The sequence below is a fragment of the Enhydra lutris genome, unplaced genomic scaffold (assembly GCF_002288905.1).
Source record: "Enhydra lutris kenyoni isolate GAN:26980312 unplaced genomic scaffold, ASM228890v2 scaffoldscaffold7, whole genome shotgun sequence".
NCBI lineage: Eukaryota > Metazoa > Chordata > Mammalia > Carnivora > Mustelidae > Enhydra > Enhydra lutris.
In genome coordinates, this window is record NW_019154091.1 from 13358791 (window position 1) to 13374736 (window position 15946).

A 15946-nucleotide genomic window follows, 5' to 3' on the forward strand; every position below is an offset into this window, starting at 1 on the left:
AGCCCCATTAAGGCTCCAGATACAATGGTGGACCCATATATGGGTTGAAGAAACAAATGAGGGCATGTTCTACTTTCTTGAATTTTGAACTCCCGTCCAACGGAAAGGATAGGCATGTAAACATGCCTAACTATAAAGTGGAATGAGTCGTTGTAAACTATAAGTTTGTTTCTTTTTTTTAAGGCATGGTGGTCTGCAGAATAGAATATCCTATCCATTCATAAATGTGAATATCCCCCTCACCCCGTTTGAAAGGCACTTTGGCCCAGTGCATGATAGGAGTGTTTCTCAAACCTGGAAACTCTCACTAGTAATTGTGGGTAGACTTGGCCAGCAGTGTCATAGGTACATTCCTCTCAACAAACACCGTGACAAGTTTGTTTGGTTTTTTTTTTTTTTTTTTGCCTCTGAGAAACAGTGACAGAGATGAAGCACTAGGTCTGTGGGTCTATGGGTTGGTAGTTCCCATCTTCAAGTAGTCATTTAATTGAAAAGATTTTTTTTTTTTTTTACTTATTAGAGAAAAATGTGGCAAAGTTTTTCACAAATATATTCTCATTAAATGTCAATTTGTAAGTGATAACATGAAAAGTGGCAGATGATTAATTCCTGATATGGTCAGTGACACTGGAGTAATCAAAGTTTGGGAGACATTCTGAAATACCCATGGGTGGATGTTAGGGAATTTCAACATCTCCCAGTGTTCTTGGAGTATTTTCACTGAGCCTTGTGCGTGTGTCAAACTGGTTGGCGATATACCAAAATCAGAATGGATTTATACCAGTAAAGTACTAACAACGGAGATAGGTTTTCTTAGAGAGCAAAGATACCTATCTAGTATTGTTCAACTAGTAAGAGATGAATTTCAGCCAAAGGAAAGAGAACTTTATCAGCTCTTGCAAATTGTGGTACCAAGATTAATGCTGGATAACTTTGATTTCATTCCTTTTCCAAAGAAGCTACTTTTCAGATGCAAGTTTCAAGCTTTCTGGCTGAGTTTCTAACTCTGAATGTTTGAGAAGGATTCAAAAATGTAAAGTTATCTACAGAAGGAAAAAAAAAAAAAAGCACCTAAGAGAAGTTTTTCTAGTAAGAAGTTTAATAAGCAGTCACTTCGATATCATAAGATGCAATAAATTACCATTGCCTTAAGTTTTTAAGCACTGGATAATATTACCCCAAATCAATATAAAAATTTTTTATTATTATATTACCATATGATCTAGCAATTCCATTTGTGGGTGTTTACCCAAAGAAAATGAAAACACTAACTCAAAAAGATATATGCACCCCTGTGTGTATTGCAGCTTTATTTACAATAGCCAAAATATGGGAGCACCCCACGTGCCCATCCATAGATGAGTGGATAAAGAAGATGTATATACTATGGAATATTACTCAGCCATAAAAAAGAATGAAATCTTGCCATTTGCAACAACATGGATGAACCTAGAGGGTATAATGCTAAGTGAAATAAGTCTTCCAGAAAGACAAATACTATGATTTCACTCACATGTGGAATTTAAGAAACAAAACAAATGAACAAAGAATAAAAAGAGACCAAAAAATTGGGGTGCCTGACTGGCTCAGTCAGTAAGATATGCAACTGTTGATCTTGGAGTCTAAGATATGCAACTGTTGATCTTGGATATTACCTACTCCAAGCCCCACATTGGAGTCAGGGTACAATCTACTTAAAAACAAACAAATGAACAAACAAACAAAAAACAGACTCTTAAATATAGAAAACAGACTGGTGGATACCAGAGGGGGGATGGGTAGGGGGATAGAGAAAATAGATAAAGGGGATTAAGAATACAGTTATCTTAATGAGCACTGAGACATGTATAGAATTGTTGAATCCTTGTATTATACATCTGAAACCAATACAACACTGTATGTTAATTATACTTGAATTAAAAAGTCTAGTGAATAATTATTCCATAAATTCTTCTTGAATTCCCACAGTGTTCATTATGGCAATAGTGAGAAGGCACTCCTTGTTTTGACATTAAAATCACCCTAATCAACCTAAGAACTATAATCTTGTGACACCCCTACCCTATTCTACTCATGGCTGCCAACCGCACACTTACGTGCAGCTCGTCTCTTCAAGTCATTAGTCCAAAGGAGCTGCAAGAAAAAAATTCACAATATGACTAGAGCAAAATACACACACACACACACACACACACACACACACACACACATACACACCCCTGGTTTGTTGAATTTAAGTTGGCCCTAATGAGAAATAACTTTCATACCTTTGAATCTTTCACTAATGAATACTTTAAACACCAATCGAACTCTTGCTAAAATCCATTTGATGCATTATAAATGCACATATGAAGGATATTACCTACTCACTGATCTAGGTTTTTTTTTCTTTTTAAAGTTTATCTAATCAGAATTTCATAATCCTAACCATTAAATAGTATGTGCACTTTCGGTGGTTATCAGTCTACACAAGAGGGTGAAAATTCAACAAGTTGGTGGTGTATTAGGATTCTCCAGAGAAACGGAACCAATAGGAGGTATCTACATCCATATATACAGCTAAAAATGAATAGATATAGATAGATATAGATACAGATATCTTGGGACTTCTCAGCCTCCAAAATCATGTGAGCCAATTCATATTTTATATATATATACAGATACATATATATATAAATATGTGTGTTTATATATATATGAGGCTGAGAAATCCCACAATCTGCCATCTGCAAGCTAGAGAACCAGGAAAGTCTACTGTGTAATTTGGTCCGAGTCCAAAGGCCTGAGAACCAGAAGCTCCGATATCTGACAGGAGAAAACGGACGTCCCAGCTCAAGCAGAGAGCAAATTCTCTCTTCCTCCACTGCTGTGTTCTGTTCGATTGGGTGATGACCACTCAGGCTGGGAGGGCAATTCTTCTTTACTCAGTCTTCTGGAAACAACCTCACAGACTCGCCCAGAAATGTTTTACTAGCTTTCGGGCATTCCTTAGGCCAGTCACGTTGACACAAATCCATCTGACACCCATCACAGGTGGCCCTGTCAGCCTCACTGACAGCATCACCTCTGACATTCATCTATAGCCTTTTGTGGGCCTGGCACTGTGCTAAGTGTTTTATTTGCACGCTCACAGTTAGTCCTCTCAGCATAATGTGACAGGTGATGTATCATAATAATCTCCATTCTCCAGATGAGGAAACTGAGGCTGAGGGAAATTCAGCAACTTGCCCACAATCCCAAGGTGAGAGGCAGAGCAGACGTTGAACAGAGTCCTCTCTGATACCAAAAGACTACGCACAAAGCCCTAAACCTCTAATTACCCATTTCCAACTTGAAAACGGGTCCTTGGCTATTTCAAAGCATTCTATATAAAACAGATATGAAAGTCAAGTGATATTAATGACATTGGTTAAGTAAACAATGTGATTTGTAGACTCTCTTGAATTGAGACTTTTATGATTATGTATATCTTGCTTTGTTTTACAGAAGAAACTGAGATTTAGTACCCGCCCCCCCAAAAAATACCTTTATGAAAAGCAGTTGGTCAGAAAAGCCATCTGGCAAAAACAGTCACTCTACACCTTCTTTCTAACCAGGACCTAATGGGAAAGCATTAAATTGACCTCAACTCCAAGTTTCCCAGCGTTTGGCAGGCCGTCTCTTAGTGAGGGTTGGTACGACCACACAAGCCGTCCAAACAGCTGCTCTGGGACCGGGCCACTCAGGGTGTGGCCGTTTGGGCCGGTGTGGACGGTAGCAGTGAGCAGACCCCAAAGCCAGGTTCTCGCAGGAGTCTCCTCGGCATCCAGGTGGTCAGGGGAGGTCTCAGCATTTTCTTTCAGCCCTCTCATCTGTCCCCCGCCTTTATCCAGAAAGGTTGGTTGGATAAAGGGAGGCTTCCACTCCCAACTAGGAGAACAGCTGAGGAGGCAAAATGCCTCCCAGTGTGGGGGAGTGCCAGGCTTCCAAGCAGCCATGTGCCTATTTGCGGGAGCACTTGAGTACGAAACGGGCCTGTCAATATACATGTCAGTGTTCATCCCACTGCTGTGACTCAGCTGGGAGCGCACTCTGCTGTGGGGGTGGGCCTGTCCTTTCCATTCCTCTCAGGATTTCCTGTGAGTTGAAGGATCACGAGGAGCCGCCAGAACGGCCATGTGCAGAAGGCAGGTAAAGTTGCACGTCAGTAAGGAACGAGCACTCTGGGTTTTTTTCGGGAGTGGGAAGTCAAAACCCAGCTATTAACGCAGGAGGTTCACTGGGGAAGTCAGAAAGGAAAGCGCACTGGCATTCCCATTAGGCAGAAAAGGACCCACGGAGCGGTTAGAAGACCCGGAGGGAAATAGAAGCTGAAGAACTTTTCCTACTTACAAACTAATGATGTTTATCTGCACAGAGCCTGCTTTTGTGCTAGTGCTTTATATACAATTTAGGGGCCATTAAATTTTAATTCAAGATAATTCATTAGAAATGTAATTTATATTGGAAGTTTCAGAATAGTAACTCAAACATTTCAGAAACCTCTGTTTTTACTTACACTGTGTTTTGCCTCTACCACAGAGCCAACAGCTCGGATACAGTAACCCGCCCAAAATAATTGACTCCTACCTCCAACCTTGCTTCTGAATATTCAAACACACAGCTGTGGGAGTGAAGTGAGAGGCAGGAAACCTGACAGTGAAGAAAATCTCTCTGTTTCACATAAACTCAGGCACTTTGGGGGTTGGGAGAGATGTGTTTTCAGGAGTGTTAGACACACTTCTTCCGTCCTAATTGAGAACGTTGTTATCAGCAACCTGTAATTGCAAATGCCAAATTTAAATATTCAATTTAAATCAAATAGGAATGAACAAAGAAAAAAACTCAAAAACCCTCTAATGGAAAAAAATCTTCAAATTCTTAGATTATCCATATCAATTTATATCCCTACCCAGATACTGCATTTTCGGTTTAAAATAAAGGAATCGCATCAATTTAATGATGTGTAAGGACGTCAGTGGGAATGGACATTAGAATCATAAAGATTACAGTCAAATCTAGACCTCGTCCATTCATATGACATTGGACGAATCATTTATTCACTCTAAGCCTTGGGTCATCGTCTGGAAACTGAGGACAAATAATTCCTACGTAATACATGTAATAGAGAATTGAAGTCTCCGCCAGTTTGTAAACGTCAGGGGAGTAAAGAATCTGAGTTTTTGTGTTTTCCCATCAGTTGCTATATCTTCAGTACCTAAGATTTTGTATAGCATGCCAGTATTTGTTGAATGAAGAAATGACTATTATGTACAATAAAGGAGATCCCATATGTGAATGTCTGTCACAGTTAATTCATAAAAATTTTTTCCTTCGATAACTCTACCTTACTCCATCTTCATTCCCACCTATTAATTCAAATGTTTAAGGCTGAATTTTGTTTAAGGCTGAAAATTCTTTTGATTCAATTCATATAATAAGTTCATCTTCAGGTGTCCTTACATATCTACACTAAGAATTATCTTTGAGACCTTTATTCTCTTTCCTTATCAAAGCTATTAGCAAGTGCTGTTAATTCAACCTCCATAATATATCTCAGATCGGTTCACTTCTGTCCAAATCTATTGCCACTGTCTAATCTAAGCCACGATCCCCTAAATGGACCTTAGTAATAACCTCGCATCTGGTCTCTCCAGTTCCACTGTGTTTCTACAATCCATAGCTGGGTTTCCAGTCTTGTCTTGTATCATTTTCTCTCTTGTCTGTGTTCTACCCATCCAGACTTCCTTTCCTTTCCTCACATATCAATCTCTTTCTGTTCTTAAACCTTCATGCTTGTTGTTCATTCTGCGTAGGACTATTCTTACCCTGGCTTTTCTATCGTGGTTCCTGTAGGCCTACCAGGTTTCTGCTCAAACACCTCTCTTCAGAGATACTTTCCCTCTTTACCACATTTTCTCTCCCAGTTATTTCCTGTAACACTTGGAATAAAATCCAAACTCCTTGCCGATAGCCCAAAGCATCATCTAACCATGCCCTGCCTGACTCCTTCAACTCATCCTCTGCCACTCTGTTCCCTGGTGCCACCTATGTGCCTGACCCCCTCCCCACCGTCCTCACTCAGGCTGCTCGAGTCAGGACAGAAGTAGACTTTACAAATCATATTAGAAATCAATATAAAATTGGAATGATAGCAAAAATACAGTAAAAGGTATAAAGATAAGAAAGCAAATAAAACGAATGAAAATAAAGGATTAAAAAAGTAGTAGTGAGAAAACAGGAGAAATGGAAGACTGACGAAGGAGACGCAACATTTGCATAGAAGGAGTTCCCAAAAAGAAAAAGAAAAAAATTTAACAAAACAAAAATATAAAGTTACAATTTGGGAAATTTTTCTTAATTTTTTTTCAATTGAAAGTACTTAACTTGGGGTGCCTGGGTGGCTCAGTGGGTTGAAGCCCCTGCCTTCAGCTCAGGTCATGGTCTCAGGGTCCTGGGATCGAGCCCCACATCGGGCTCTCTGCTCAGCAGGGAACCTGCTTCCTCCTCTCTCTCTGCCTGCCTCTCTGCCTACTTGTGAACTCTATCAAATAAATAAATAAAATCTTTTTTTAAAAAAAGTACTTTATTTTATTTTATTATGTTTTGTTAGTCACCATACAATACATCATTAGTTTTTGATGTAGTGTTCCATGATTCATTATTTGCATATAACATATAACACCCAGTGCTCCATGCAATACGTACACTCCTAGACTCAGAAAGTGTTCTTTAAATATAGATCTGAGTCTCTATGTTTCAAGGGCACACTATGCCATGACAGAAAAAAAATTAATTCACCATAGTTAATGATTAGTCGTATGTTGTTAGTATAATTATGAAATACTCCAAATACAGAAAGAAATGGACAGCCAGGCAAAACTATCAAATTACTTACAAGGGAAGGAAATTATGTTGGCTTCGGAAATCTTCACAGCAGTTATAAATACCAGGAACAGTGAAGCAATGCCTGCAAAATACTCCACAAAGAAAGGGTACATCAACAATTCTATATTCAGCCAACGTGTCCCTAAAGAATAAAAATTTCAGACGTTTTAAATATACAAGAATTCATGGAATATTGTTCTTAGGGACACTTCATAGGGAAACTACCAGAGAAAAAATTTCAATTCATCAAGATATAATGGGGGAAACTACAGAAAAAAAAGACTGTTGGTGACCCTTGAATATATTTAACTGTACAATTAGAACGATTATACAAATTGCAGTTTATGGTGAAGGAACATAATGTAAATTGTACACTGCCTGATTATAAAAAAAGAACTCAACTTTTTTTTTTTTTAAATGGGAGATAAAAGATAAAGAATGTGAGTGGAATAGTAAATCTCCCATCTGTAACAGCCAAGAGTCAAGCACTATAATTTAAAATGGACTTAGAAGCATATATAACTCTACAAAAGAGAACATTAGGAAAGGTCATTGAATAAAGTTGGGGAGGGAAAGAGAAGGCAAAGAAGTAGAATAGTAAACAAGTTACCTTTATCATCGTTCATAAAGGGAAACTAATAAATTTTTTAAATAAATTTTTAAAGATTAGGACTTAATGGTATTATATAAAGATATAATTATGAAAATATTAAAATAAAAAAAATGTAAACCTCCCTAAATCCCAGCCAAACTTCCCACTGAAAACAATAAGCAGACAAAGCAAACAGGTCGTTGGTAACAGGCCTTTTTAAAGAAAGTTATGAAAAGAGGGGCACCTGGGTGGCATGGTCGGTTAAGTGTCTGACTCTTGATTTCAGCTTAGATAGTGATCTCGAAGTCCTGTGATGGAGCCCCATGTAGGCCTCCTTGCTGAGTATGGAGCCTGCTTAAGATTCTCTCTCTTCCTCTCCCTCTCTCTCTCTCTGCCCCTCCCTTCCACATACATGCACTCTCTCACTCTCTCAAAAAAATAATAAAAGTTGTTAAAGAGAAACGTGATATAACAGAATAACAAAATTAAGACCAAGCATTTTTGCCTATCAATAAGTGTAACTTGTCTTGATTCATCTATTTAAAGGAGCACTTTTACAAACTGAATCACAAAATAGAACCTACTTCACACCAAATACAATGAAAAAAATCAAAGATAAAGACTTAGAATAAAAGAGTGGTCAAAGATCTACCAAACCAAAACAGATAATATAAAGCAGAAGTCATCATCTTTATATCAAACTAGTGGAAATCAAAACAAATAGCTAAATAAGACAGAGAAGAGAATCTAATAATGCCGAAGTGTGCAATTCCCTATAAAGATATAGCAATTGTGTATATCTATCTGCCAAAAAAATCAACATGTAAAAACAGAAATTAAGGAGTTTTGGTTTTTTTAAAGTTTTATTTATTTGAGAGGAGAGCAGAGAAGGAGGGAGGGGCAGAGAGAGAAGCAGGCTCCCCACTGAGCGGGGAGACCAACATGACATGGGACTGTGGGATCATGACCCAAGCCAAAGGCAGACACCCAACCAACTGAGCCACCCAGGCACCCCAAAATTACAGGAGTTATAAAGAGGAATAAACACAATGCTTATCTTGGGGGACTTCATTTCACCTCTCCATCACATGACCAATCCGATGGACCAACAGCAAAACCTAGCCTTGAGAATAGCATCCAGGGACAAGGTAACCTGTGGCCATAGGGAGCACCATTTGCAAAGGGAGTGGTAACATACACAGCCACTTCCGGTTCAGTTTTAATTTCAATCTGCACTCAAGCAGCATCCTGCTGACACAACACATTCATAAGAAGAGGAGAGTTTCCTGTTCTTTTCATGAAGCTTAGTAACCTTGGTTTCTGGGACTCCTTGTTTTGGAAAAAAAAATCACTTCCTGATGATTTCTCTGCTGAAGAAAAATCTGATTAAAGACATAATTAGGAAATGAACATGCTTTAAATAAAGTTAGGCGAGGGATCCTTTTTTTTTTTTTTTTGGCTTGAATTCAACTTAAGATTTGAATACATTGTTTTTCTATTCGAGAATGCACAAGGGAAAAAGTAAAACACTATTGCTTGCTGGGTGCTTCTAATAGGTGCTCAGTATCACAAAGACCACACAAACCATGTGATGGTGACAATTACTATGGCAACTAATACAATTTTCAAATTGAAATCCCCACTGTGAAGCCTGCCCACACAGAGCTCTGAGCTCTGGCATTCACTTCCACTTCGATGTACAGTGTGCAGATCGGGAAGCCCCTGCCATCTTGTAACCACAGTGAAGAAAACTGCTTTCATTAACTCTGCTACTTTATTTTCAGTTGACTATTTCACATGTCAGTATTCCATTCAAAACTGGAGACCAAAGACTTGGACGCCCAGTCTAGAATATTGCATCTAGAGCCTGAAGCAAACATGATATTAAATTAGCAATCCCATCCATATGTTTTCGCCTCAGTGCACTCAGAGCCATGAAAATAAGTTCATTAAAAATAACTCTTCTTTCACATAGTGGATTTTTTTTTCTTCTCCCAAACCAGATCGTCATTTCAATCTGTGTGACTTGATTTTCTAAAATCAAGTCCCTCGTCTCCAGAGGGCCTTTCCTCAAATAAATGCCATGCAGAAAAGCTGATCCATGATTAAACTGTAAAGGGTTCTGTTTAAATTTGGTCCGGAATGTCCCTGTTTTGTTTTCAGAGACAACAGAACTTGAGGAATCTTTCAGCTCATAATCATTCGCTGAGAAGGAGAAGCTCAGTGTGGAGATCTGGCCATTTGGGAAAAGCTGGAAAGATGGGGAAAGTGAAAAAGAGCACTCCCTCCCCTGGCAACGGCACCCTCCTTCCTAATAGAGGAAAGAAGAAGTCACTGCACTGAATCCTGTTGTGTTCAGCAAACATCACTATGTGATTTTTTTTCTTCCTGCTTTTGCCTCAGAAGAAACAGGAACTTCTAGGGCAAGAAAACCAGAGGAAGTGACCCACATCTTCTTAGCAGGACAGGTGCAGGAAAAAGGCAAACTAAGGTCTCTTCCGCTAGGACATACAAAGTTAGGACATGTGAATCCACTACTGAGATAGAAATTTTCCTCTGACAACAAAGACGTCATCATAACAATCACAGTTAACCGGCCAACACTCACTGAGGGCTTATATGTACCAGGCATTGTTAAAAGCGTTTTTCATAGACTCATTTAATCCTTACTTTCAGTGTACTGCTGTTGTCTCTGTTGTACAGATGAGAAAACTGAAACATCGAGGGCAAAACGTCTCTTGAGGTGTAAGGTAGAGCCACTATTAAACTGAGGCAGTCTGTTTTCAAGTTTTAGATCCTGAAGAGATGTAAGGTATCTGGGAAAGTATACAGCATTTCCCCTGAGAGTTTGTTGGCTTTCAAGTTCTGTATACAAGAAACAAAACAAAACAAAAAACAAAAACAAAAACAAACAAAAAAAACCTTAATTTGTAAAGGTGTGTTTGACGGAACTAGTGTTCGATGAGGGGCTAATTGTACAGTCGAGGGAAAATGTCTCCTTGTGTGTGCTCAGACTAGGGAACCAGGAGAGTTAGGCTCCCACAGCCAGCCTGTGGCCAAACGGCGAGAGCAGCAGTTTGAAGGATGAGTAAGCCTAAAGTTTATAAGACGGGAGAAAGTGGCAAATGGAGGCAAAATACAGTCAGCACATGATTAGTTCTGATTTATGGCTGGGAAACACTGGCCGTTCAGACAGCTACCATAGCCAGTAAGTTCAGTTTTATGTCCATGAAAACCTTCTCTTTCTATTACTGCTGTAATACAGCAGACGTAGCCGCCTAAAACGACACCAATTAAGCACCTTTTAATTGAGTAGGTCAGCAGTCTGCTATAGTTCTCACCAGAGGAAGAAAGCAAGCTGTCTGCAGACTGCATTCTTTCCAGATATTCTAAGGGAGAAGTCATTCTTTGCTCATTTGGGTTATTGAAGCATTCAGTTCTTTACGGTAGTAAGACTGAAGCCCTTGTCTTCTGGCTCCTGTAATGGAGGTCCATTCCCAGCTTCTAGAAGCTACCACATTCCTTGTCTTCTGGCCCCCTCCTCTGTCTTCAGAGCCAGCAATGGCAGTTGAATCCTTCAAATTTCTCCACTCCCCCTCCCCCACCCCCGCTGCTGTTTCATCTCTCTGACCCAAGCTGGAAAATCTCTTCCTTTTTAAGGACCTGTGAGAATAGAGCGCGTGGGTGGCTCAGTCGATAGGCATCTGCCTTCAGCTCAGGTCATGATCCCAGGGGATCATGGGTCCTGGGTCCTGGGATTGCGTCCGGCATCCGACTCCCAGCTTAGCAGGGAGCCTGCTTCTCCCACTCCTATTCCCCCTGCTTGTGTTCCATCTCTCTCTCTCTCTCTGTGTGTGTCAAATAAATAAATAAAATCTTAAAAAAAAAAAAAAAGACTCATGTGAGTAGATTAGGACAAGATAATCTCCTGAACTCAAGATCTGTATGTTTAATTGCACTTGCCAACTTCCTTTGCCCTGTAAGGTAAAATATTCACATTTCTACAGAGCTCTACATATTTATATCTCCAGGTCCAGAGATAAAAGCATGAGTGTCTTTGCAGCACATTATTCTGCTGCCACGCTTATGAATAGGAACCATGATTGGAAGGTTTTATTTGTTCTTCTTTTTTCTCTTTAACAGCATTATCAAGGTAAAATTGATGTACGTTAAACTGCACATCTTTAAAATGTTCAATTTTATGAGTTTTGACATATGTATATAGTATATACCCATAAATCCATCACCACCATCAAGATAATGAATACATCCATTATGCCTCAAAGTTTCCCCATGCCCCTTTGTAATCCACCCCTGCCTCTTCCTTCTCATCCCCAGGCAACCAATGATCTGCTTTCTGTCATTACAGATTAATTTTCTAGAATTCATTTTCTAGAATTTTATATAAATGAAATAACCCAGTAAGTATTTGGTAGGGGAGGGGTCAGAGGGGGTTGGCTTCTTCCATTCAGCATGTTATTTTAAGATTCATCTGTATTGCGGCATGAATCATACTACTCTATGACCTAGCCCTTCCACTCCTAAATGGTACTCGTAGTGTTTCTGCCTGAAACAATGTGTTAGCAAGAAAAAACGCAGCTCTTCTGATCTCCAATCCAGCTAAGAGACAAGTAAAAAATCCCAGGATAACTTAGATACTTGAAATCTTTGACACTCAAACAATATCCTATTCCATCAGTCAGTTTTTGCTGTGTAAGAAACAAACTGCCCAAAACTGAGTGGCTTAGAACAAGAGTCATTTTTCTGTGAATGGGTGATTCAGGGGAATTGACTAGGGGCTGATTCCGTGTCTCGCTCAATATCCGGTGGTTGCAGCTTGCTGTCAGTGGATGCTGGCTGCCAGTAGGGTGACACAGATGAGTGGTCCCAGGTCTCCAGCAAATTTGTCCAGGTTTATATTCGTTTGGTGGCAGTCACGGGGTTCCCCAGAGCAGCAAGAAAGGCAAGCCCCAATGAGCAAGGGCTTTTCAAGTTTCTGTTTGCATCACATTTGCTAACGTCCCAATGATCATAGCAAGTCACATGACCAAGCCCAGATTAAAGGGTGAAGAAATTCACTCCACTTCTTGATGGGAGTAACTATGCAAAGAGTCATGCATACAGGTGTGGGAAGATTTCTTTTTTTTTTTTTTTAAAGATTTTATTTATTTGAGAGAGAGGTAGTGAGAGAGAGCATGAGCGAGGAGAAGGTCAGAGGGAGAAGGAGACTCCCCGAGGAGCTGGGAGCCCGATGCAGGACTTGATCCCGGGACTCCGGGACTATGACCTGAGCCAAAGGCAGTCGTCCAACCAACTGAGCCACCCAGGCGTCCCAAGATTTCTTAACCTTTTCTGTAGTCTACCACATGTTTGTCTCTTCTTCCTTCATTACCTCTACTTCCTCACTACCCATTCATACCTCAAGCCATATTTCTAATTCAATGTCCTTACCCATCACTCAGCAGCATCTGGTCTCTCCTAAGTTACCAATGACCTTCTTGTTTTTTGCTAAATCGAGGGAACCCATTTCACTCACCATCTCACTTGGCATCTTGGCATCATTTGACATAATCTCTTCCACTGGCTTTGATGACACTACTCTTTTCCTGATATCCCTCTTAGCTATTTCTTCACAGGTTCCTTTATATAATAAGTGTTTAACATAATTCCTGGCTTAAGACATACATTTTAAAATTGGTTTGCTGAGTGAATGATTAAATGCATAAATAAATAAGCAAATAAAATGGGATTGTGTTCCTCTACCCACCAATTAATTGTTGCAGTTTGCCGAGCTACAGTTACTATGTTCCTGTGTGTATGCTGATGGCTTCCAGTTTTGTCCAGATCTCTTCCCCGGACAGGCATGTATTTGGAAGTTCTACCAGAACTACTTCCCACTGGCACTCCAAACTCTACCTATCCCAATCTGATCTTACTAACCTCCCTGCCCGGACCTACTTACTTTTCTTCCAGATTCTTCCACAATCAGCCCAATCACCCAAGCCAAAAATCTGAGTTGTCGTCCTATTGGTTACCAAGTCCTGTTGTTTCTTCCTTTTGAAATCTGCCCCCTTATCTCCAAACGGATTGTTTCTGGTACATTTATTTAGGACCTCATTAGTCCTCACCTAGACTCCTACCACCACCTAACTCAGTGTTTGCAAAATCTCCCTGAGGGCAGGAAGCACGTTTTACCTGGCCTGCCCCCAAATCTTCCAAGTCAGAATCTCTCAGGAAGGAGCCTGAGAATCTGTATGTTTAAAAAGCAGTCCAGACAATTCTTGTTATTGGAAAATTGGGGGAAAACCTGTCCTACTTTGCCTCCCTGACTGCAGATCTGCCTCCCACCCTACAGTCCCCTCACCACAGCATTCCCAGAGTGACCTGGGAATTTAAAATACGAACTTAATCTTAACATATCTTTGCTTAAAACATTTCCATAGTTCTCCGTGGTGTATAGGATAAGATTCACATTCTTTAACAGAGCCTTCCTATCTCTTCACCCTTATCTTTCAGTCCTCCTCTGTGATGGCCCCCAAACCTTAGTCTTAACTCTTTCCTAAATGCAGCATGTCTGCCCTTTCCCGCCACTGCACCAGCCATCCCCGGGACCTGGGTGACTCATCTCCCTAAGCCTGTCTTCACCACACGCTTAGATAACCCTTAAGGGAGAAAGGCGCTCTTCTGAGCTCTTTGGAAATAACAACTTGCATATTCATCCTTACAAGCCTGGGATGGGTAAGTGGTAGGTACTGTTATAATCCCCACTCATGGAAAAAAGCGAGGGACATTTGCCCAGAGTCATGCACAGTTTCTGGCAAAAATCAAGACCTGAGCCCAGACAGCCTGACTGTAGGATCTACACATTTAGCAACCATGCTCTAGTGCCTCTGCTTCATCTGGTTAAACCCATTCTAATTCAAAGCTCAGTTCACGTGTTCATGCTTTCTGGAAGGCTTCTTAGATCCCCCAGTCTGAATTAGCCTTCTGGGCTTATTTTTGTCACAGCACTTAAAGCACTATACAGTTAGAGTCTCTTTTCTTGTCTTACAAACCAGACTGTACGTTCCTTAACAGAGGGCGATGCATTTTTTTTGTCCCTAAACCCTAAGCCCAGCATGAAGGAAGTACTAACTGTAGGATGAATTAAAAAAAAAAAAAAAGAATAAATGAATGAGTGAACAAATGCATTTATTAGCTGATAAGGAAGCAACGGGCGATATCAATAACAGACCATCTGAACCTTCTGCTCCTGAATCATCTAGTCATCTGTCCATGATTTCGTGGGGCTTTTCAATTTTTGGCATACAAGGTGGCCTACCTTTATCAAAAATAAACTCTGGAGTCTTCTTACAAATTCTACAAATTTTCGTGGGAATTCAAATTAAACGCATGATTGGACATTGATTTACTTAATCTACTCAGTAGATTTCTTTTATTTCTCTGTGTCAAGCATGAAAGTTAAAACTATTTCTAGACCTTTCATCTTAGCTCAGCTTTCCCCTTAATTTCTTCACTCCAAACTGTTGAACAAAACAGGTCCCTTTTTGTGGTCGGAAAGTTTGGCTTTACATAGAACCTTTCAACACACAACTGTCAGCACCTGATTATGGGTCATTTTTTAGCCTCTGACTTTCACTTCCTTCCTTAAATAGGTCTTTCAGATGAATCATCTTCAGCTACTCTGTGATTATGCAGGGAACGGTATATAAATGAACAGGATGCACTCAGCTCCTTCCTACCTTTATCCTTCTGGGCTCGGATTTCGGGGGTTCATTTTCATTCAGTAAAAAGTTGAGTGACTTCTGGATGCTGGGTTTTGTCCAAGCCGTCAGTTCATTAGGATTTGCAACAAGAGTGAGAGGAAACGAAGAGCTGAGAAAACTCACATGCACTCGTTTTCGGCCTCTTAGCATTTCTGGTTTGAAGAGAAATTTAGTGGGAAAGAACTTAGATGAGCTCTTATAATAGTTGTGCAATTCATTTTCTGCACTCTGTGTCATTATTAAAACAGGTGTGTGTGTGTGTGTGTGTGTGTGTGTGTGTAAAATCACTCAACCAGCCCGGTAGCAGAGCCCCATGGCTATTCAAAAATTTCTCTCTCACCCTATACCATGAATACCTCATCAAAGTCATTCCTATAATATACATGCCAACAATTGCAGCTCTCTACTTATTGGAACACTTCTGGAAAACAATATATTTTGGCTGTTACCATCTGTATGCATGTCCATGAATATTAATGGGAAAGAATCCAATTTTTTCCTATACAAGAACAAGAAAAGTCAAAGGACCAAGATCTACAATAACGGAAGATACTAGAATGGAGTAAGGAAAGAGGAAATTTAAATAAGAATTTTTGTCTTCCGTATGAATGACATCCTAAATATGTATGATCCTGACCTACATTTCTACAGTGGAAGGCTGTTCCCCGAGTGAATCACAGCA